Source organism: Quercus suber, unplaced genomic scaffold (genome assembly GCF_002906115.3).
Source record: "Quercus suber isolate HL8 unplaced genomic scaffold, Cork oak 2.0 scaffold_329, whole genome shotgun sequence".
NCBI lineage: Eukaryota > Viridiplantae > Streptophyta > Magnoliopsida > Fagales > Fagaceae > Quercus > Quercus suber.
This window is the reverse complement of record NW_027069782.1, coordinates 177,525-200,524: the sequence shown is the minus strand read 5'-3', so window position 1 is coordinate 200,524 and position 23,000 is coordinate 177,525. Positions and strand designations below refer to the sequence as shown.

Below are 23,000 nucleotides of genomic sequence, written 5' to 3'. Positions count from 1 at the left end.
GAGGGAACTTTGGAGAAATGGGATGGATAGGAGGCGGTGGAATGATTGGATTGGGAAGCGGAAAGGGAGAAGTGGAGAGGGATTCTTAGCTGGGTAGATGACCTTCAGGGGAAATAGGAGAGAGAGAGAGAGAGGAAGAGAGAGAGAGAGAGAGAGAGAGAGAGAGAGAGAGAGAGAGAGAGAGAGAGAGAGAGAGAGAGAGAGAGAGAGAGAGAGAGAGAGAGAGTCTTACTGTTGTAAGTTTTTTTTTTTTTTTTTTTTTTTTTTTTGCATTTTTCATTTTGCATTCTCGGATTTGGGGTGATTTTTTTTGTATTAATTTGGAAATGAATTTTGCATTTTAATGGGTTTTGCATTCTCAAATAGGAATGCTCTTACATGTGTAGAAATCAATTCATTCAACTCATGTTAATTGGGTTCAGGGCAATGGGTTATATTTACATATTTTATACTTTATTAAAAATTGAATTTTTATTAATTATTAAATATAAATGAAATTATACACATATGACTGGTGGTGGAGCCAAAAAAAAAAAAAAAATTTTAAGGGGCCAAGCTATGCCAATTTGATATGCCTTAACATATAGGATGTAATATAAGAGAAATATAATAATAATAATAACAACATCTAAATGATTTTTTTTTTTTTAAATGACAAAATTTTTAAAATGTCCCAAATTTTTAACTATAAAATCATAATATTTTTTCTTATAACAAAAGAGAAAAATGTGCACTCATATTTCCCTAACTCTAAATACAAAATGAAAAGGAGTTGCAAGATAAACGCCAAAAAAATAAAAAGTATTTTGTTTTTAGAAAATAAAAATAACTTTTACTAAAGAGATTTATGTAGCTATATATTTTCATGAACAGATGCTTTGAATACTCCTAAAATAAATTATTTATATGTGGCAAAATAAAAGTGAATATTAGAAGAAAAAAAAATGGGACATTAATACTTTAAATGGGTATTTGTACAAAATGTTTTTTTTTTTTTTTTAATGACAAAATTTAACTATAAAATTAGTTGTAGTCTAAACCTAGAACCTTACTCAATATCTTTTTATTGAAGGTGAATATTGACAAATCTACCATTGGATTGCATTTTCTTCTTACATCCTCCATGCTTGCAAAATTTCTAGAAAATTAAAGATCAAAAGCTATGTCATCAATAAATTGTTTAAATTGCAAGTTTTTGTACTCTAAAAAATTATGCATAAAATATAAGTTTATAAATCATATAATAAATAATATCTTATTAACAAAAAATTTGATAAGTGTATTAAGAGTGTAAAGAACATGTAATTTAACAGTTATATTTTCAAAATATGTAATAATATTAAGTTTATTAAAGGAAGTTGTAGCCTTAGGTACAACTAATTTTGTAGCTAAACTTTGTCTTTTTTTTTTTTTTTCTTTTCTTTTCTTTTTAAATGAAAGGGACCTCCAATGCTCATGTGTTTTATAAAAACATGCATTAAATACTTCTAATATTAATGATTTTTCATGAATATATGCTCTGAATACTCCTAAAACAAATTATTTATATTTGGCAAAATAAAAGTGCATATTAGAAGAAAAAAAAAGAGATATTAATACTTTAAATGGGTATCTGTACAAAATGTTTTTCTTTTCTTTTCTTTTTTTTTTTTATAATGAAGGGGACCTTCAATGCTCATGTGTTTTATAGATACATGCTTTAAATACTTCTAATATTAATGAGTAATACATAGCAAAAGAAAAGTGAATATTAGAAGAAAAAATAGACATTAATACTTTAGATGAGTTTTTGTGTGTGTGTGTGTGTGTGTGTGAAGGGAGGTCAAGTAAAATTTAAAAAAATTAAAATTAAAATTTTATTAATAAAGTGAAACTTAAGTACAATACCTTACGTACAATTTCTTAGGTTCCCTAATTAAATCATTCCATGTATCCTACTTACCCACGTCAACCCAAATAGTGTCAAACCCATCTTTAACGACAAAGCCATCTCCATGGTTGCTCAAACCCGCTTGAATCTTAGGATCATGATCAAACCCAACTCATGGCCATCAAAACCAAAAAGACCATGACCAACCCATAGCCACCGAAACCCAACTCTATTGCCGTCTCATCTCATCTTTGAAACCCAACAACCCACTGCCACCCAAACAATGACCAAAGATTCGTAGTGGTCTCGATCCCTTCAACAAAACCCAAACCCAAACTCAACAACTCATAGCCACCTAAAACAAGGTCTGTAATAGAAAACTCACCAGAGCACGAAGCTTCTCCATGAGTTGAGCCAGGGTTTCAACCTTGATGTGTAATGATCAAATTCTATGGTGGTTGTTTAGGTGTCCTTGGCCATGGATGGCTAGGTTTGGGTTTTGGTGATGCCATGTTTGGATACTCCATGCTTAGATTTATATTCATCTTTAGATCCATGCTTGCATGTTTAGATCTAGCTTCTTGCATCTTTAACATGCTTCCTTAGCCTTTTGTGCTTTTTATTGCCTATGTTTGGTTACATCTTTTCCCTTTATTGCTTGTTTGGGTGCAATCGCTTGTTTGAGATCATATCTTGATGATGTTGGCATGCTTTTGCCTTGTCTCTCTCTCTCTTGCTTAGCTTTGCATGTTAGGGTTTCTCATGTTAGCCTTAAGAGTATGTTATGTCGTGATTAGCTTTTATCCTTGAGTGTGATAACATGCTTTGCCTCGTTTGTGCTTATTGTCTTGCTTTATGCCATCTTGTGTGATCTCTTTATGTTGGTTGCACCTTTCCATACTTATTTGTCTTGTTCATACATGTTTTCTTGCTTGTTTGTCCATGTCATCAAGCATTGCTCCAAGATATGATTTGGTGTGGGTTCACACCCATCTTTATACTTGAAATCTCAAGACCCACTTTTAGGAGCTCTACTTGTTGGCACGCGTGTTGTCCATAATTCAATTTGATGGATCCACAGACACCAAATCCAAACCTACATTTGTCCCTTGTAAATACATAGTCTATTTGTGTGTCTGTTTGTTCACATGCTTTCTTTATTTGTGTGCTTGTTTACATGCTTTCCTCATTTGCTTGTTTGCTTTGTATTTCTTGTCTACTTTGTGTTCTTGTTTGCTTGTTACATGTGATGGATGGAGCACACACCAACTTATAAGAGAAAAGCAAAAGGGCATAGATCGGTAGATTTAGGGAATTAGCCTCTCCGTGAGGTTCATTCATTCCTAGCCTTTCTTTAGAACCATGTTTATAGCTTTCTTAGACTATGGTTTCCATTCCTTGTACTTTTCTTGGGCCACACCCTCTGGGTGTGGATATGTCTACATTTTCGCTCTGTTTGTTGATATATTGTGCATGTTATATGTTGTAAAGGTCGTCATGCACTTCACATGATAAACGTTCATGGTTAGGAAGGTAACCCCTTCTTAATCATGGATGCTCTTGACCTTGGAGTGTGGATATACATTCAAGGAATATGTTATAGATGCATATTCATGCTTCATTAGGTGCATGATCTTCCACAAGACATGGCAAAATGGGCTGAAATTTTTTGACCTTACCCAAATCCACACGTTTTAACTTGGCCTGAACTTGAATTCTTTGGCCCAAATAAAAAACGGGCCAACCCATGGCCTGCCTATTTTTTTGAGAGCCAACCCGACCTGGCCCAACTAACTTATAACCCAACCCTTTTTTAGAACTTTTTTTTTTCTAAAAAAATATCTAGACTACATGCCAAGGTGTTAGGTGCATAGACATAAAGGCACAAAGTACTACACTAGCACTATCTAGACATTTAGTAGCCATTAATGGCAGTGGCCATGCCCCCATTTATTACCAAAAAAAAAAAAAAAGAGTTAATTTAAAAGAAAAAAAAATACAAAAGGCAAAAACATTTATAACTACATGTGTACACTACTAAACATCTAAAACTAAGTAGTAGAGTTAAACACTAAGACCAAGTTATTAAGGATTCAGATCCTCTAGATTTCTTAGGGTACTCTACCAAATAGATGTCCTTAAATCTTAACCATTCTTTAATGATTTAATGGTCTAAATTATGCCATGTCAGGATTCCATTAATAATAATCTTAATTGTTTTGTTTGCAACATTATTTTATTATTTTAAGAATATTGTTAATGGAATGCTGACATGGTAGAATCTAGACCATTAAATCATTAAAGAGTGGTTAGGATTTAAGGAAATCTATTGATAGAGTATCTTAGGAAATCTAGAAGATCTGAATGCAGTTATTAACACTATGTCTAACTAGCACAAAACAAAACAACAGTAAAAGAAAATGTCTAAAAGTCCATATCATTAGTGAACTATAAATTTGAAATGTGTAAACTTAAAATATATACTTTTTGTACTCTTATAACCTATTTCTCTCTCAAGTTGTAAATTTGTAATTATAAACATTCTGGCTGTAAGTTATTAACATGGAAGATTTTCTTATCATAACTATAAAAATTTAGTCATGCTCAAAACTATTGGAATTGGAGGGATATGGAAAGTTTTATATTTTTTGGTTTGTTTGTTTGTTTTTTTTTTCCTTCACATGTATAATAGTAACATAAATAGTCTAATAATAGTGGGTGCCCACTTAAAGAAGAAAAAAACAAAAGGTATTATGTGCAATTTGTTTCCTTGATTGATTAGATTCATTCTCTCTAAATATATATATATATATATATGTATGTATATATTTTTTTTTTCATATGAAATTAATGGTGGCCAGACCCGCCTGCAACCCAATTAGCTCGACTCATTTTCAACTCATTCAAAATGATTTGTCTTTTAAACTGGCTCGTTTTGACCCACAATCTGATTGACCTGACTTGACCCAACCGTTTGCCATGTTTATCTGCCACATGTGTGATTGCCTCTATCCCTGTCAGCTAGTGACATCAATTTCCTAAACCATGTATATGACATGCATCACGTGTTTGGTACTTTGTGGACATAACGGAAAGTGTTGGAGTCGCCACCTAGTTTTTGCAATAGTTGAGGAACCATATATATAGCATCCTTTCGAGGAAGGGTCTTTTGATTTTACTACCAAAGATATGAGTTCGGAGTTTAGGTACGTCCTTGAGAAGGTGTTAGGGACCCAAGACCACCGAACCCTAAGGTTGGCCTTCCATCATTGTATCTTATGTCTTAACCTCATTAAAAACATGTTCAACACTTGTATCTATACTCGCACACACATACACACACTAGCATACATATAAGTTTACAACATGACATCATTATCCTAAAACTCATACCTATCTATCCATAAAGTAAAAGAGAGCCAAACCCATATGCACATGAAAAACTCTAGCATGTGAAACCTTATCATAACATTCATCTCAGACAAAGGTAGCAATAACTCAAGGCAACAACTTAATCATGGCAATCATTAGATCACATAAACATACATACTCAAAATCAAACATCATACAAAACATATTCATCACAAAAGATGCATGTTCATATCAATGCATGACCTACCTTTACTTACCTTGCTGCAACCTTGCACCTATGACATTATGTATGAATATGTGAATACATGTACGTAGCATCTTAAACAAGAAAACCCTAATTTAACAAGTTAACAAGCAAATAAAACATGTGAAACAGGAACTCAGATACAAATATATTTGTAAAAAGGACTTAAACAAACGCAAGATATGTGAAACAAGGCAAACCAAACAAAGCAGAAATCTGAATTAGGGTTTCTGGACAAATGCCTGCTTACGCAGACAAAGGCCTACGTACGTAGGATTTGACCTGTGTACACCTGCTCATGACATGAGTGCATAGGATTGTTCAAAAACCCTAACCTAGAAACACAAAATTGAAAAACAGAGCATAAAAGAAAAACATAAATCTAACAACTTAGCATACTTGTAAACATCAAACAAGAGTAAAACTAAACTAAACATGCATATATAAACATAAACTAAACATGAAAAACAGATTAAAAAAGACAAAAGAAAGACAGAAAAGAAAAGAAAGCTAGAAAGAATACCTTAAAGCAAAAAACTCCTAGGCTTGATTTTGGACCGTTCCCCCTAGTCAAATCTATCACAATTCAATAAAACAATGACTAGAAACTTTAAACTCAAAAGATTAGGGTCAGAAAAAGTCTCAATCAAACAAAATTGACTTAAGGGTGTTTTGTGAAAAACTCTTTTTTTATTCATTATTTTCTAGTGAATTCTGTATTTTTCCCGTAAGATTTCTGTGTGTTTTGAAAATGTATCATGTAAGGCTTTATATAGTGAAAAAATGAGGTTTGGAATGGCTCCCAAAGGGTGTTTTGTGAAAAACTCTTTTTTTATTCATTATTTTCTAGTGAATTCTGTATTTTTCCCGTAAGATTTCTGTGTGTTTTGAAAATGTATCATGTAAGGCTTTATATAGTGAAAAAATGAGGTTTGGAATGGCTCCCAAATGGTGTTTTGTGATTCATTCTTTTTTTCATTCATTATTTTCTAGTGAATTCTGTCTTTTTTATGTTTCTGCGTACGTAGAAGTGTGCCTGCATACACATGCTTTGAACCACATACGCAGGCTATTGCCGACGTACATAGGCCAAGGGCCACTTTGGTCTTTTATTTTCAAAAATAGATTTTTGCTCATTTAAAAGGCTATATTTTTCATTTTAATACTCAAGTCAATTTAATATCTGATTGTGCTTTAAATTGGCCTTGGGCCTTAGAGTTTGAACATCATTGGGAAACGAGAGCCTGAGTCGTAAGGGGTACAAATGCAATGTCTACATAGTTTGGTAAGCCTTGGCCTACCTTAGTCCGAGCATAGTGATGCATGTTGTATACATAGGCATGAAACCTTGCTAATGCACTGTGGTGCACCTAACATGAAACTCTATCGGATTTTCATCATGAAAATGTGGCATCTTCTTGCTATATTCTCGCCATGAAAGCTTGGTGAAGATAGCGTTATGCATGCCATGACGCACTTGATCTGAAATGTTGCCAAAATTTTGCCACGAAAATAAGGTGAAGTATTGTCAGATTTTCGTCATGGAAATTTGGTAGTAATTCCAATGTGCTAGCAAAGCAATGATAAAGGCTACACACCATTCCCAAATCAAACCTCAAAGCCTAAATTCTTTAAAGCCCCAAAAGCTACTGGAAATAGCTTGTTTTTATCTGTCAATGACCAAAAATTAATAGTTTACCATAACAAAGGACTGTTTCATGACAAGCATTGTGGGTGCCTAAAACCTTCCCCCACATGTAATCAGACTTCGGAATCCAAGAATCAAGATTTTTTATTATCCATTTAGATTAGGAAAAACTTGACATTTTTCTTAACCTAGGATTGGTAATAAAATCAAAATAGAATCATGTGACTAATCACACCTAGAAATACCCAATGATTGGTGGCGATTCCTAAACTTTAATTAAAAATGACTCATTAGTCATAGTTCACACCCAAACCATGCATCATTCTCAAAAGGGGAATAGAGGGGGAAGGGACCGCAAGTGGCCATCGCTCGTTTCCAGTCCTATCTACACGTGTGGAGAGCACGCATTGCCTTCCGAGGTGGTTGAAGGCTGCGAGACATCAACGTGGTACCTCTCTTGTCTCATGGCGTAGCAAAAAGAAGTATGTTGTTTCTAATTCCAGCAGTGTAGCTGAGTATTGTGCCTTTGTTGACATCACTGGCGAGCTTTTCTGGCTCTGATGGCTCTTGGCTAATGTGGATGCTCCACAACTCACCAAAACTCCTTTTTATTGTGATAATCGCAGTGCTATTTATATTACTCATAATGATGTCCTCCATGAATGCACCAAGCACATTAAAATTGAGCCATATCACTCATCAGGATCTCATGAAAGGCAATCTTTGGTTGTACTCCATCTCCTCTACTAACCAACCTACTGATATATTCACCAAGACTCACCCACCTAGTTGCCTTCGAGATCTTATATCCAAGCTCCAATTAGCTTCATCTACATCGCCTTGACTTTGAGGTAGGATGTTAGTATATATATAAGATAGTCTAGCCCGCTAGCTTGGGCCCAATGTATTGTACTTGCAGTACACACATATTACTTGTACTTCACACATATTGTGCCTATGTAATATCCTCTCTTGTACAATATTATACACACATCATATATACAAAATATACAGGCTATTTAATTAGTCTCTTTGTCTTTATATTGTTAACAACAATAAATATTTTTGGAATATTCCTGTACGAGAATGGAATTTTAACATTCCATTTTTTGGTATTAATTGTAGCCTTAATATTCTAATTATTTGGTTTGAGACCACAAAGTGAGAGCAAGAAATTCCAATTATTAGATCCATATCGAGACCACAAAGTAAGCATGGTACTCTCATCAGCTTTCGTAGTCAAGAGTAAAACATATCATGTATAATTCAAGCCATAAATATAAGAAATTCATACATGTGATGACTGATGAGGAATGTTTCTTTTATTCCGCCCAATGCTGCATCTGTATTTTTCCTTGTAAATTGCTTTTAGCTCATTTTTACAAAGTTGTGGAAGAATCTACTGGTGACCCTTCAGGCGTACACGAGAAAGGCTTTGGAGGAATTTGTAAGGAATGAAGGGTTCCTTCTAACATCTCTACCACCTTATTCGTGGATGGTCGATCGGATAGATTTGTCTGAATGCACCATAAACTCACCAGTATCATCTTCCTTGTTGTCTCTTGGTCCTCCGCTGTCATGACCCCAAATGTTCTTCCACCCATACCTAGTTCAAGATCCTTATAAATTCAATCTGGAAAATATTTTTCGCTACTATTGGACACTCCATTATCAAAATTTTTTCTTCCTCCAACCATTTCAAGAACAAGCATTCCATAGCTATAAACATCAAACTTATGAGAGACTCCACCAAAGTTTCGACTAAATACTTCTAGGGCAATATACCCTGCTATTCCTCTCATGCCAAGCATTGATACAATGCTGTCTTTTCTTTGGCAGAGTTTAGCAAGGCCAAAATCAGAGATTTTTGGGTTGGAATCTTCATCTAAAAGAATATTTTGAGGTTTGATGTCAAAATGTAGGATCCTTGTGCTACAACCTTGATGTAAATATTCTAGTCCTCGAGCTATGTCAACTGCGATTTTGTACAATGTTTTCCATTCCAAATGACAATTTGTTTCTGAAGAATCTCGATGGTATATGAACTTGTCTAGAGATCCATTGGGCATGAATTCATATACTAGAGCTCGCTTGTTCTTTTCACAACTGAAACCTAAAAGAGTGGCTATATTAACATGAGAAGTCCTACTAATGCTTGCAACTTCATTAACAAAATCTTCTCCATTGCCTTTGGATTCACTTAGAACTTTTACTGCCACAAGCTTACCATCTGGTAGCTTTGCTTTGTATACACTACTGTATCCTCCTTGCCCTAGTTTGTTTATGAATGAGTTTGTCATCTGCTTGATCTCTGAATAGCTATAATAGTTGGGAGCAAGTGAACCATAATTCAAAATAATTGCCTTGAGATTTTCATCGTTTTTCCTTGCTGTCCTCCTATATATCAATGCCTTACTCAATTGTTCTCTTCTAAAGCAGCATATTATGATACAGAATACTATAATCACAAGCACAGCAGCCGCAATACCTGTAATTAAAGAAAGGCAACTTTGTCATGTGCAACCAATGTTAACCCGATTTTCATCTGACAACTTTGTCATGACTATAGTACATACCTATGACAATTTCACCAACAATTAGCTTGGAAGATGATCCTATAGCGCAAACGTAATATCAGTGAGAGTACATATGAAGTGACAGTTAATAATACTATAAGTGTCGAGGGAGTAAACCACAAAATTTAACCCGGAAAACAAAGAGATATTGCAACTCAGACAGCTAGAGGATCGAGTCATATAGAAATAATGAAAGAGGACAAATACGGACTGAAAACAATATCGGCAAGGTAGTTAGCCTTTTCCGAAGACATTTTTCTATCCTTGAAGTCAAATCAAGTTTGAACTTAACTTGATTGTTCATCCACTAGTACCTTGTCTAAATTTTATTTTTAATTGGTTTGAAAATATTTTTAGTTTATACAGACTAAAATTGTAATTAGTATTTAGTTATTATTATTATTATTATTGTTATTGTTTGGAAAAGGTTAGAAGTAGCTTCTAACACTCATAAACGTAAACAAACATGACAATTAATTATTCAAATTTAAAATAAATAAAAAAACCACCGCAATGTGTGTGGGATTATATATTTAATCTCTTAATTTAAATGTATTGAAAAGTAGTATCAAGAGCGTCCAAATAGACAGATGACAAAATTCATAGACATGGTTGATTAGGCTTTTCAAATGGGAATAGGACTAAATTGATAGACAATTGAGTTCTATCAAGAGCACCTAAATACACAAAGCAAGATTCATAGAGAGGGTTGATAATTGGTATGCGGTCAAGGATGGTCATCAGGCGCATACGTTTGAAAAAACCAAATAATAGAAAATGTTAATCAGTTTTGCAATCCCAGATTAAGCCTGGGCAGAATATGGCTCACATTGTTACAGCAAATAATTACTGCTAGAGGACGTCAGTGTCTAAAGCGTAATCCTTAATAAATGTTATCCCAGAACTTGACTTAGTTCTGATCCCATCTATGTAGTTAGATCAAACATCCTAATCATCCATCAATTTCATATTCTCGCAAATATTTTACTTATTCTGAATTGAAGAAATAGCCTCTTTTTTTTTTTTTGGGGGTAAAAAAAAAAAAAAACCTAACTCTAGTACTTTCTTCCCTTTAAAGACCATAAAAAAAATCTATAAATTTAAAACAAAATATCCAAGCTAAAAAAATTAGCCTAACAACAAAAACTACTAATAGTGAAACTAAGAAAAATTAAGTCTAATCAATCAATTTTACCCAAAACAAACAACCTAATTGTTTAAAAATTTTCAAACAAAATAATTGTCCTTACCCAACAACATGCATCAAAGTCACACGCACCAAAAAAAAACCTCAGCAGCTAAATCACCACACGCAACTAGGAGCAAAGTCTTCCCCCTAATTACAAATCCTAGCTTTGTCCCTAATTGAAGGGAGCAACTTTTCTGATGCCAGGTCTCATGGACTTGTATGATTTTCAAATATATGATGGATGCTATATTTGATCTTAAACGTTTGATCAGAGTTTTTCCTAAAAGTTTGATCTTAATCCTCTAGTCTGATGAAAACTATGGTATAGCCCTAAATGAAGTAGACAACTAGATAAGAAATGAAATAAGAATTTATGACAACAAAAATGGATGCTTACTTAATGATACAGTTCTACAGCCAAAAGCAAAAGTCCCGTTTGTACAATGGCAAGCGAATGCACTCGTGGTTGGGTCGGAACCACACAGCCCTCCAGCCTCGAGGCTTGTATCACACTGGGAATCACTTGCATCCCACCTCAACATGAAACCACTATCAATAGCTGCAATTACTGCATCATAAGTTGCAGTAGCTGGAACTGCTGATTGCAGAACAGGAACATTGACCCAGTAGTTGCATGCTCCAGTTAAGTTGCTAATTAATGTCAAAAAAGTCTGAGAGCTTTTGGTAAAGTAATTGATAAATTTGGTACTGCTGTTTATGGAGCAATTAAACTGATAAAAGTCAAGATTTGGAAGAGCAGCTACAGGCGTGTGGCAATTATAATAGAGTGTCAGTCTCGTATCATCTGAAGTACTATAGGAAAATAAGTTGTTATCAATGGTGGTATTAACGAACGCGGCAGGGCAAATCGTGTCGAAGTAATCCGTCCTAGCAACCCTGAGAATCCGTGATGAGCTATTGATTTCAAGGACTCTGTAATTCATGGTAGTGATGTTGATCTGCGGAACATTGCTGCTACAGTCTAACTGAAAACTAGGGTGACCGCAGTAGTTTGGTCGATTGGATCCCCAGAATGGATAACTGAGGTTCAAAAAGTTGCTACACTTAAATGGTGCCTCACAGGTGAGGTATAGCTCATTATCCGCAAGAAAAGATGTTGGAAAATGGATTAAGGTTATGGTTACAATCATCAAGGACAATTTGATGGTTGGGAAGAGATGGGGATGCATTTTGACAGAAGACAGAGGGAGGGGGAGGGGTGTTGACGCCAAATTGGGGGGTCTAAATTTTTGAAGCAAAATCTAAATTTGGAAGCTACATTGCGGGTCAACTCACCATTCACATAGTGATTATTATTATTATTATTACTTTGAATGATATCCTGTGATATCTCTTAATAATAATAATAATAATAATAATAATAATAATAATAATAATAATAATAAAATTTCTCTGTGTTGACTGCAGGAAGTAATGACTCAAGATTTTTCTAGCAAAGTTGCAGGAAAAAAAAAAAAAACAAATGGGATTAGGAGGACTTCAATTTTTTTTAGTTTTTGCTGAGCCAAAACACGTGAAGACTATCTATTGGCCTTTTTGGATAGAAGGGTAGGGAGGAGGAGCAAAGGGGAGTAGAGTAGAGTTAGTTGAAAATTAAGCTAATTTTCAACTAATTTTACTTTACTTCCCTCTACTCTCCCTCCCTCCATCTCCTTCAATCCAAACAGACCATAAAACTAAGAATTGCTTGCATTCCAAGTTAACATGAAGCCACTATCAAAAGTTGTAGTAGTTGGAAATGCTGATTGTAGAACTAGAACATTGGCCCATTAGTTGGATGCTGCTAATTGTGGAAAAAGTCAAAGAGCTCTGGGTATATAAGTAATTGACAAAATTGGTACGTGTATGGAACAAACAATTAAACTGAAAAATGCTATAGGGATGAACTCTAAAGACGAGTAAATTTTAGGTACTCTCAGAGTACAAAGAATAATGCTCCATCCTTTTATATTCATAATGAAGTTCACTTATTAAATTCATGGTAGAATCCACTATGAATGTGAGAGGAAGAAATACTATTTCTCCGTGCTCCAGAGTACTTAAAAATTTTCTCAGTAAAGACTAACTCAGAATTTAGCAAAAAATTAAATATGAGAGAGAGAGAGAGAAATATATTTTTGAAGAACTTTTCTTATTTGTGAAGCAATCTAACTTTTCCATGGGTCACCATAGGATCTAGATCCCATGCCAGAGCTACGAGCAATATCTATGGACCGTTGGGAAGGAATTTTAAAAAGTTAAAATTTTTTCTTCAAACAACCCATAAATAAAAGAAATTATTATTATTTTATTGGACGGATGATAACAAAAAAATTAATATTTTAACTTCTGCTCCCAACCATCCAATAAAAAAAAGAGTATAATGTTGAATTTAATTCCATGATTATATATATATATATATATATATTTTGTGTTATGTCATTGTCAGGTAATGGTTTGGTTCCACCTATCATGAATTATAAATCGCTTTTTCGTTTATCAAAGATTTGCATCGCTTTTGGAGCTGTTAAGGTTGAGGGAAGAAAGTCAATTTTGATGAAATGTATCTGGTTTTGTTTAATTGGGAGTGACTTATTGTCATGGTCATTAGAGTTAATTGTTGAAAAGGCCATCGATGTTAACGTGTAATAGGCCGTGGGTTTTAAGTCCATCTTGTGTACTTGTATAACACATATATTTGTACTGCACACTCTGCCTCTTATATAAAGGCACTCATGTATATTTTATTACTTGAGAAATACAGTACTACTCATTCAATATTTCTAACACAGTATCAAAGACACTGCTCTGAATTTTTGGTGTGTCATCTCCAATCCTGTCTTCTCAGTGTTCTCCACTACCTCTGCTGTCGACGTCACCGTCAAAATCACCGTCGCCGTCACCATCATACACCAAAGATCATTGCCATTCTAGTTGCCACCATCAAATTTTGCCCTGATCCTCTAGTCCCCGATACCATCCAAATCGTCTTCTTCCGATCTACATCATCGGAGAAGAATCGTCATCATCGGGCATCTCACGTGCCGTCATGCGCCGCCTAAAGTAATCTACATCAAAGACATGCGCCACACATGCTTCATGCGCCATCAAACGATTCTGCTTCAATGCTCCACGTGCCTCACTTGCCCATGCGCCTATAGCAACCTGCTGACATCATCTGTGACATCATCCTACTTATGTCAACCGCCACAACAGCCCTAGCTTACGTCATCTACCACGTCATCGCTAGTCTCTGCTTACATCATCATCTACATCATCTTTTTGACATCATCGCTCCACTGGTTGACTTTAACTGTTGACTTTTAAGGCAGGTTTGACCATTGACTTTTTGCAGTCCAAGTGCCCCTTACCGAGTTTTTCGCGTAAATTTCATTTTTTTAGTCTTATTTTTTATTTATTTTATTATTATTATTTTTTATTATTATTATTATTATTTTTTTTGCATATTTTTCTTCTAAATGAAGAATAAGGATATGTCTTCTTTTTATTGCAACAATCATAGCCGACAATCCATTAACCATTTTTGCAATTTTTGCAAGCGTCTTAGCCATAATATTAAGACTTGCTATCAACGCAACAAATCAGCTATTTCCATTTCTGCTACTACTGTTGCTAACACTGAGAGTAACCAACCAAAGGCACCCATCTCCCCAAAGTCCAAGTCTTCTAGATCCACTATCACCATTTCCATAGTTGACTTTCAATACATCCTCACAAATACCATTTGTGTAGTTGGTAATGCATCTTATTCCTCTTCTCTCTCAATTTCATCTAGTATGTTTCCTTCCTCTTGGCTTATGAATTCTGCTTGTTGCAACCACATGACACCTCATAATGTTTGGTCATAATATAGGTTCTATCTCGACCTCCAACCTTTCGGTTCCTAGGTCTTTAATGTTCCTAATCTTTCTTACAATTTATTTTCTATGGGACAATTAGTTGAGTTAGGTTATCGCATTACCTTTGATTATTCTAGATGTATTGTGTTGGATCTAAGGATGGGACAGGAGTTTAGGACCAGTCCCATATTTGGGCGTATGTTTCCCGTGGACAACCTTCGTCTTCTACCTGTTGCTCCTATTTTTGTTGCTGGTGTAGCTACTGCAGTTTCTTCTATTCCTTCCCTTGCACTTTGGCATGCCTAACTTGGTCACGCATCTTCCTCTTGGGTAAAACACTTGGCTTCTAGAGGTTTGTTAGATTCAGTATCCACCAAAAATTTTGATTGTGTTTCATGTCAGTTCGGAAAACAACCAACTTTGTTTTTCAATACTAGTGAATCTATGTCCATTGATATCTTTGACTTAATTCATTCTAATGTCTAGGGGCCTTCCTTTGTCTCTAGTATTAGTGGATTTTGATATTTTGTTATATTTGTTGATGATTATTCCCGCTATAGCTGGATTTTTCATATGAAACATCGTTCTAAATTATTGCAAGTATATTCTAATTTTGCAAAAATGGTTGAAACTCAATTTTCCAAATAAATCAAAATTTTTCGATCTGATAATGCTCTTGAATATACTCAATATGCTTTCCAAGCTACTTTGCATTCCTATGACACTATTTATCAAATAACTTGTCCAGGTACCTCTCAGCAAAATGGTAAAGCTGAACAAAAACTTTGTCATATTCTTGACAATGTTCGTGCTCTCCTTCTTTCTACCAAAGTTCCTGCTCTTTTTTGGGGCGAAATTGCTCTTCATGTTGTCTATGCTATTAATCGCATTCCCAGTCCTATCATTCAAAATCAAACTCCATATGAGTGCCTTTTTGGGTCACCTTCAAACTATCACCACCTTCACTCCTTCAGTTCTACCTATTTCATTATTCTTCAACCACATGAGCATAACAAACTTGAGTCTCGATCTAGACTTTGTTGTTTTATTGACTATGTCAAAACTAAAAAGGGGTATCGGTGTTATGATCCTGTCTCTCATCATCTTCGTATCTCCTGCAATGTTGTCTTGTAGGCTTTAGGCCCACATTGTTTACTTGTATACCACAAATACTTGTACTACACACTCTACCTCTTATATAAAGGCACTCATGTATATTTTATTACTTGAAAAATACAATACTATTTATTCAGTATTTCTAACATGAAAAACAGCTATACAAAGGATTCATTGGAGAGCATTCTACTATGGGTAGATACAAGGCCAAACTCTTGTCTTGGGTCCATACATTTAGTTCCAAGGGTCAGATGGGGTTCATTGTGCTGCTTTCATTGTCTTCTGGTTATGTAATTTTGTGTTTTGCGAGCATCCTCGTTATTCTATCAAACTTGCAAATTTTCTTATGGCTATTAAGATATCTACGGGGTTAGTTTGCCATTGGGACCTTTGTTTCTAGGTCATTTAGACACTCGGCTGGATGAGTTGCATAGTGATGAGACTATAGGGAAACTTGTCTTGTGGTCACTTCATTGCTGCATTGTGCCATCCTTCAGTCTTTCCTGCGAGAATTTTGTTCTAAATACTTTTCCAAGTGCAAGAAGTTTCGTCATGCTAAATGTCACTTCAAGGATTGTCCTGCTAAGATTACTTTGTATTGTGGCAAATTCTCGAATTCGTTTCATTTTCATGGGGCCGGTTTGAAATGCCTTGGGTATAACGTCATCAGAGCCTAAAAATTTAATCATAAAAATCATAGCATTTTTTCTTATAACCAAAAAAATGTGCATTCATATACTCTAACTCTACTACAAAATGTATAAAGAAATTCAAGAAAATTTATGTACAATACTTTAAGTGTTGTTCCTTAGGTTTCCATCTTAAAACTCAGCAATGTGATTATTTAACTAAAAAATACACCTTCATCCTATGAGAAAAAAGCCATATGACAGAATCTTAAGAGGGGATCCTAAGAAATAATACATAAGTACTGTACTTAAGTCTTGCCCAAAGAGATTTACATAGCTATACATTTTCGTGAACATATGCTCTTAGTACTCCAAAAATGAATGATTTATAAATGGAAAAATAAAAGGGAATATTAGATATATTAAATATGACAAGAGATCATAAGTAAAATTTAAAATTTAATTAACATTTATAGGAGTCCAAATCCTCTGTCCCACTTTTCCTGTTCCACTCTATATTCTACCAATAAATACTTACCACGTGTTTACCTAATTAATTAAATAGTATCATTATTAACTTATTAATCCTACAGTTATTAATTAATAGTATCACGTGGCAAGTATTTATTGGTGGAGTATAGAGTGGAGTAAGAAAAGTGAGACAGAAGATTTGGACTCCATTTATAGGGGGAGGGGAAATTTTTTTAAGAGTCAGGGGGCTAAGCCCCCTTTTCTGTCAATGCATATGAAGAAAAAAGTAAAAAGGTTGATAAATTAAAATAGAAAATACTAAGCTACTACAAATTTAACCACATAAACTATACAAATTGAAATGACAATAAATGTAATTGGTAGATTTTAACAACATAATACATGAATGTTGCATATGTAATCAAATTTGTAGCTTTTTTTTTTTTTTTTTTTTTTTTTTTTTTTGAGAATCAAATGTGTTGGATGCACATGCACCATAGTCCAGCCCATGAACCATAAAAGCCCAAGTGATGAAGACTCCTATATCAAGTTGAAATAAGTGAACAGTCAGTATGTACTTTGTGTGTTCCTAGGAGTCCAGCCGCATCTAATCACTACTCTTTAATGAGTTTGTGATAGGTTTGAATAGCAAGGAGTCCTAATTCCTTGCAAAGTACTGTACGTGGTGCTAAAAAAAGATGAACATACAAGTGAATTGAGAAAGCAGCAAAGAGGAAGCTGCTTAGAAAAAGAAGACAGCCAAGAGAGAGAACTGTGCGTGGAGAAGAAAAATAGAAAGGAGAGAGCAAAGTGTTGCCACCTTTGAGAAAGATAATTAGTGTGTGTGTGAGAGAGTAGATAAAAACAAGAGAGATTTTTCTTTAACCGTGAGATATACATAAGAATTATTGTAATTGATTTAATAATAGTGAAATTATTCGAAATTTGTCCCGTGGTTTTTCCCTTCAAAGAGAAAGGGTTTTCCACGTAAATATTTGTGTTTTGTGTGTAATTGCTATTTTAGATTGCTAATATTGTGATAAGATAATTTGGGACCCAATAAGTGGTATCAAAGCTTAGGTTAGAGTAGAAGTGACCGTAAGAGAAGAAGGTAAGGCTTCAAGAATTGAGAAGTTTAATAGAACAAACTTCAAGTATTGGAGGATGCAGATTAAAGATTATCTCTATGGGAAAAAATTGCATCTGCCTCTTTTGGGAACGAAACCTAAAACTATGAAGGATGAAGATTGGAACCTTCTTGATAAACAAGTATTGGGAGTTATTTGATTAACTCTGTCAAGATTAGTTACACACAATGTTGTAAAAGAAAAGACTATAGTGGATTTGATGAAGGATTTTTCTAGCATATATGAAAAGTCATCGGGTAACAACAATGTGTATCTAATGAAGAAGTTATTTAATTCGATGAAGGCAAAAGGCACTCCTGTAGCGCAGCATCTGAATGAGTTCAATATAATCACAAATCAATTATCCATGGTAGAAATTGAATTTAATGATGAGGTTCGTGCATTGATTCTTTGGCTTCTTTACCAAACAGTTGGGAAGCCATGAGAATGGCGATGAGTAATTCTGCAGGGAAAAGCAAACTTAAATATAATGATATTCGAGATTTGATTTTAAGTGAATAGGTTCGCAAGAAAGATGCTAACATAGACAATGCACAAGATCAAGCTTTTGTCATGGAGAACAAGAGCAAAAGTAGAAGCAGAGGACCTAATGGTAAAAAATTCAATGGTAGGTCACAATCAAAAGATAGATCTCAGTTCAAGGAAACTAGAGAATGCTTCCATTGTGGGAAAAAGGGTCACTTAAGAAGAGATTGTTGGCATTGGAATAAAGAAAAAAATAAAGGAAAATATGAAAAGAATGATAGTGAGAAAAATACTATAGTTACTATGATTGCTAAGGATGATGTGGTGCTCTCTACTGAAGAGCAAAAGTATGAGCGTGTTGCTAATAATGATGATGAGTGGGTTGTTGATTCTGCATCCTCCCACCATGTTATCCCTACGAAGGGGTTGTTTACCATGTACAAAGCAGAAGACTTTGGTACAGTGAAAATCGATAATTCTAGTTACTCAAAAATTGTGGGAATTGGTAATGTGTACATTGAAACCAATGTTGGTAGCACTATGATGTTGAAGGATGTGTGACATGTTCTAGATTTAAGAATGAATGTGTTTTCTTCATTGGTTATGGATCAAGCAAGTTATTGTAACTACCTTGGTAATGGAAGATGGAAACTTACTAAGGGATAGTGGTTGTTGCAAAGGGACATACATGTTGCGATATGTACAAGACTCATATGAAGACCTGTAAGAAGAAGTTCAATGAGATAAAAAATTTTGAGAAGACTCCACAAATGAGAGTTGGGATTAAGGGTGTTGATACCAAGAAGATAAAATTCTCATTGCCTAATAGTGCTTCTGAAGAGCATGTGGTAGGTGATGAAGAATATGAAGATGTTAAGGTTGCATGGGATGATAATGAAGTGAAAGACCTTGGAGGTCTTGAGCAGGGGGAGCAATATCCTCCACTAGAGTTTGTTGAACCTAATGAAAAGAGGATTGCTGGAGAACATCAAATTGTTAGCTTCAAAAATAATTAGGCTTTTGATGAGGAGGAGCCAAGAGATAGGATTAAAGAGATCCAAGATGAGATTAATTATTTGAGAATGAAAGGGATTGACGTTGATGATGTTTTCTCAGCATTGGTGAAGATAATGAAGAAGGTCAAGGCTTGACTGACACAAAATTGAATTAAAGAGATAGAATGAATATCTCCTCCCATTGGTGGGCTGGAGGGGGAGATTGTTGGATGCACATGCACCATAGTCTAGCCCATGAAGAATAAAAGTCCAAGTGATGAAAACTCTTATATCAGCTTGAAATAAGACAATATGGTCAGTGTGTACTTTGTGTGTTCCTAGGAGTCCAGCCGCATCTAATCACTGCTCTTTAATGAGTTTGTGATAGGCTTGAATAGCAAGGAGTCCTAATTCCTTGCAAAGTACTGTACATGGTGTACCAAGATTCCTACACCTAATTGAATTAAGAGTGTGGGGGCATGCTTTTATATAAAAGGCATGCATGTGGTGCTAAAAAAAGATGAACACACAAGTGAATTGAGAGAGCAGTCAAGAGGGAGCCGCTTAGAGAAAGAAGATAGCGAAGAGAGAGAGTTGTGCGTGGAGAAGAAAAATAGAAAGGAGAGAGCAAAGAAAAATAAAAGAAATTTTTCTTTAGCCATGAGATATACACAATAATTATTGTAATTGATTTGATAATAATAAAATTATTCGGCGTTTGTCTCGTGATTTTTCCCTTCAAAGAGAAATTATTTTTCACGTAAATATTTATACTTTGTGTGTGATTGCTATTTTAGGTTGCTAATATAGTGATAATATAATTTGGGACTCAACAATTTGTAGTATCTTAACCCAAAAACTCAAAGGCAATAGACCCCATTACATTATATTAGTCCATCAACTTTAATTTTTTTCTCGATGTTGGACTTCGACTTTCATTCAAGGGTGTATACTAAACAAAAACTACCATATTACCATGTATTCATTGCCGGCCTCTTCTAAACTTCTCCTCTAACGTTTCGATAATACAGATGTACATAACTTGACCTACAATTACACTCCTCATCGGCTCTCTCTCATTCTGAACTGGCTCGTTCTTGAGCTTAAATGCGACCATGGCTTCTTCATCCTTACCAACCCCACCTTGCACATATGACGTTTTCGTTAATTTTCGTGGTGAAGATAGCCGCGCAAACTTTACAGACCACATCGTTACCACTTTAGAAAGGAAAAAGATTTGTGTATATATAGATGACAAAGACGTTGAGAGAGGGAAAGAAATTTCGATAGAGCTGGAGCAAGCAATCAAGACATCAAGGATGGCAGTTATTGTGTTCTCCAAAAATTATGCTAATTCCGAGTGGTGCCTCAATGAGCTCGTAGTGATCATGGATTGTTACAAAAGGAGGTGTAATCAAACCTTCACGGTGCTACCTATTTTCTATCATGTGTCTCCGTCTGACGTATGAGAACAGAAGGGAAATTTTGCAGAAGATCAGTTTCCGAATGGCACTGAAGACATGGTGAAGAAATGGAGAGAGGCTCCATTTGAAACGAGATCAGTAACTTTCTATCTTTATTTGTGCTAATCTCTTCTTTTCTTTTCTTTCTTCCCCCACCCCCCCCGATCTCACAGTAGTAACAAATCACAAAATAAACATTGCTCTTAAAGGTTGATTTGTGTTACTTGACGAGTAGAACTCAATGTGAATAACTCTGTTGGCTAAACAACCTTTTAGAATTAAACTATAGCGTTGATCATTGCATTTAGCACACTTCCTCCCAAGGAGGTTCAAAAACAACCTACCAATATCTCCTTTTTTAATCATGATTGACCAAAGAATACCACCCACCCAAGTTTGAGATGATTTGCCGAAGAAGATAAAAAAATGTGGGAAAGAAAAAGAGCGCTAGACTGTTTCTTTATTGCGCTAGACTGTTTCTATTCACAATAAAGAGATAATGAAAATTAATGGTTGAATGGGCTTTGATAGATCATTAAAGGAGAAAAATGTCTTATGAACACAAGAGAGAACTTACTCCAAACGAATGTGGGACTCGTAACAAAAAATAAAGTGTTTGGAACGTACACTCACACCAAGAATAGATGCATGTGGTTTGTCGATAATTTCTTTTACCCAAAATAAAGGATAAAAAAAAAAAAAAAAAAAAAAAAATCCTTCTTTCCCCACCACCATCAACCTCTGCCTCCGGCACCAACTAAGAATACCACCACAAATTCACTGGCACCACAATCTACTCCCAAAGGCTTATATCTTTGTTGAATGTTCCCAATGCATGCCTCTGCCCATCTTGCAAAACCCCTTCATCTACCCATTGCCTCTTCCTCTTAAGAAAACAAAAACCATTATCCCTACGAACCCCAAAACCAAAATTGACCCAACAATGTGACCAATCAATCCCAAAAACCAAAATTGACCCAAAAATGTAACCAAGCAATCCCAAAGAATCAAATCTTGTCCATGACATTGAGGTTTTGTTGGATTGCAAGTTTGAGTTATTTAAGGTTGAATAGATTTATTCGGCCTTCTTCAGGGGCAGTTTGTGGTGCCGGTGAGGTTATGTTGGTTTTTGTCAGTGCTGGTGGTGGCCCTAGTCTGGAAAAGAAAGTTTTTTTTTTTTTTTTTTTTTTTTTTTTTTTTTTTTTTTTTTTTTTCTATCCCAGGTAAGAGAAATTACAAACAAAAATTTAGGAATTAATGGACACGTAGCAAAATTTTAATGGTACATAGAGTGGTATAGAGAAAATAGTATAGAAGATTTTGATTCATTTCGACCAAGTGTATTTATTTCCAAAACTAACATGTCTAGTTGTATATGGTGTGCATCCACCGCACCACTAAAAGGCTATTACAAAATTAACTAGAAATATTTTTACAAATTACATAGTATGTAATTTTACTTCAAGAGTTCCATTTCAAACTGAGTGTCAAATTCTCGTAACTATTTCAATTTCTTTGCTAAAATCATTTTGCAATCATGATCATGATCTTTTATTCTTTCTCACTATTGTGGGCCTTGTGGCTATAATTCCTATTGCAGCTTAGAGTCAAACTATATAGAAAAAATTCTTGAAAGCATTTCGAAAACACTAAATGGGGAATCCCTTTCGGCAGCACCCGCTGGTTCTGAGAGTAAGTTCATAAAAGAAGACTCTAGCAATCACCCCCAAATAGTAGATGCTTCATTACATCAAAAAACACCTAAAGCTAATAAGTTTGCTTGCTCTGCTTGCTCTATTGTGGAATAATTGTCCTTTGTTTCTTTGGTTTATGCATTTTTATAGTGCTAGTTAAGACTGTTCTGACATCATAGGTTAATATGTAGTTATTTGCAATCAACCATTTGCACAAATGTTATGTTGAAAGTAACATTTAGTGTAATTCAGAAAGCTTA

The 23,000-nt window shown here is 34.8% G+C and overlaps 1 protein-coding gene and 1 pseudogene across 1 annotated transcript in view; one reads left to right on the top strand and one right to left on the bottom strand.

Annotated features, from left to right (window-relative positions):
- The window catches only part of LOC112038693 (isoleucine--tRNA ligase, cytoplasmic), an 82,614-nt gene that overhangs the window by 52,569 nt on the left and 7,045 nt on the right, over window positions 1-23,000 (top strand). The window lies entirely within an intron of this gene.
- On the bottom strand, window positions 8,369-12,089 carry LOC112038719 (LEAF RUST 10 DISEASE-RESISTANCE LOCUS RECEPTOR-LIKE PROTEIN KINASE-like 2.1; annotated as a pseudogene).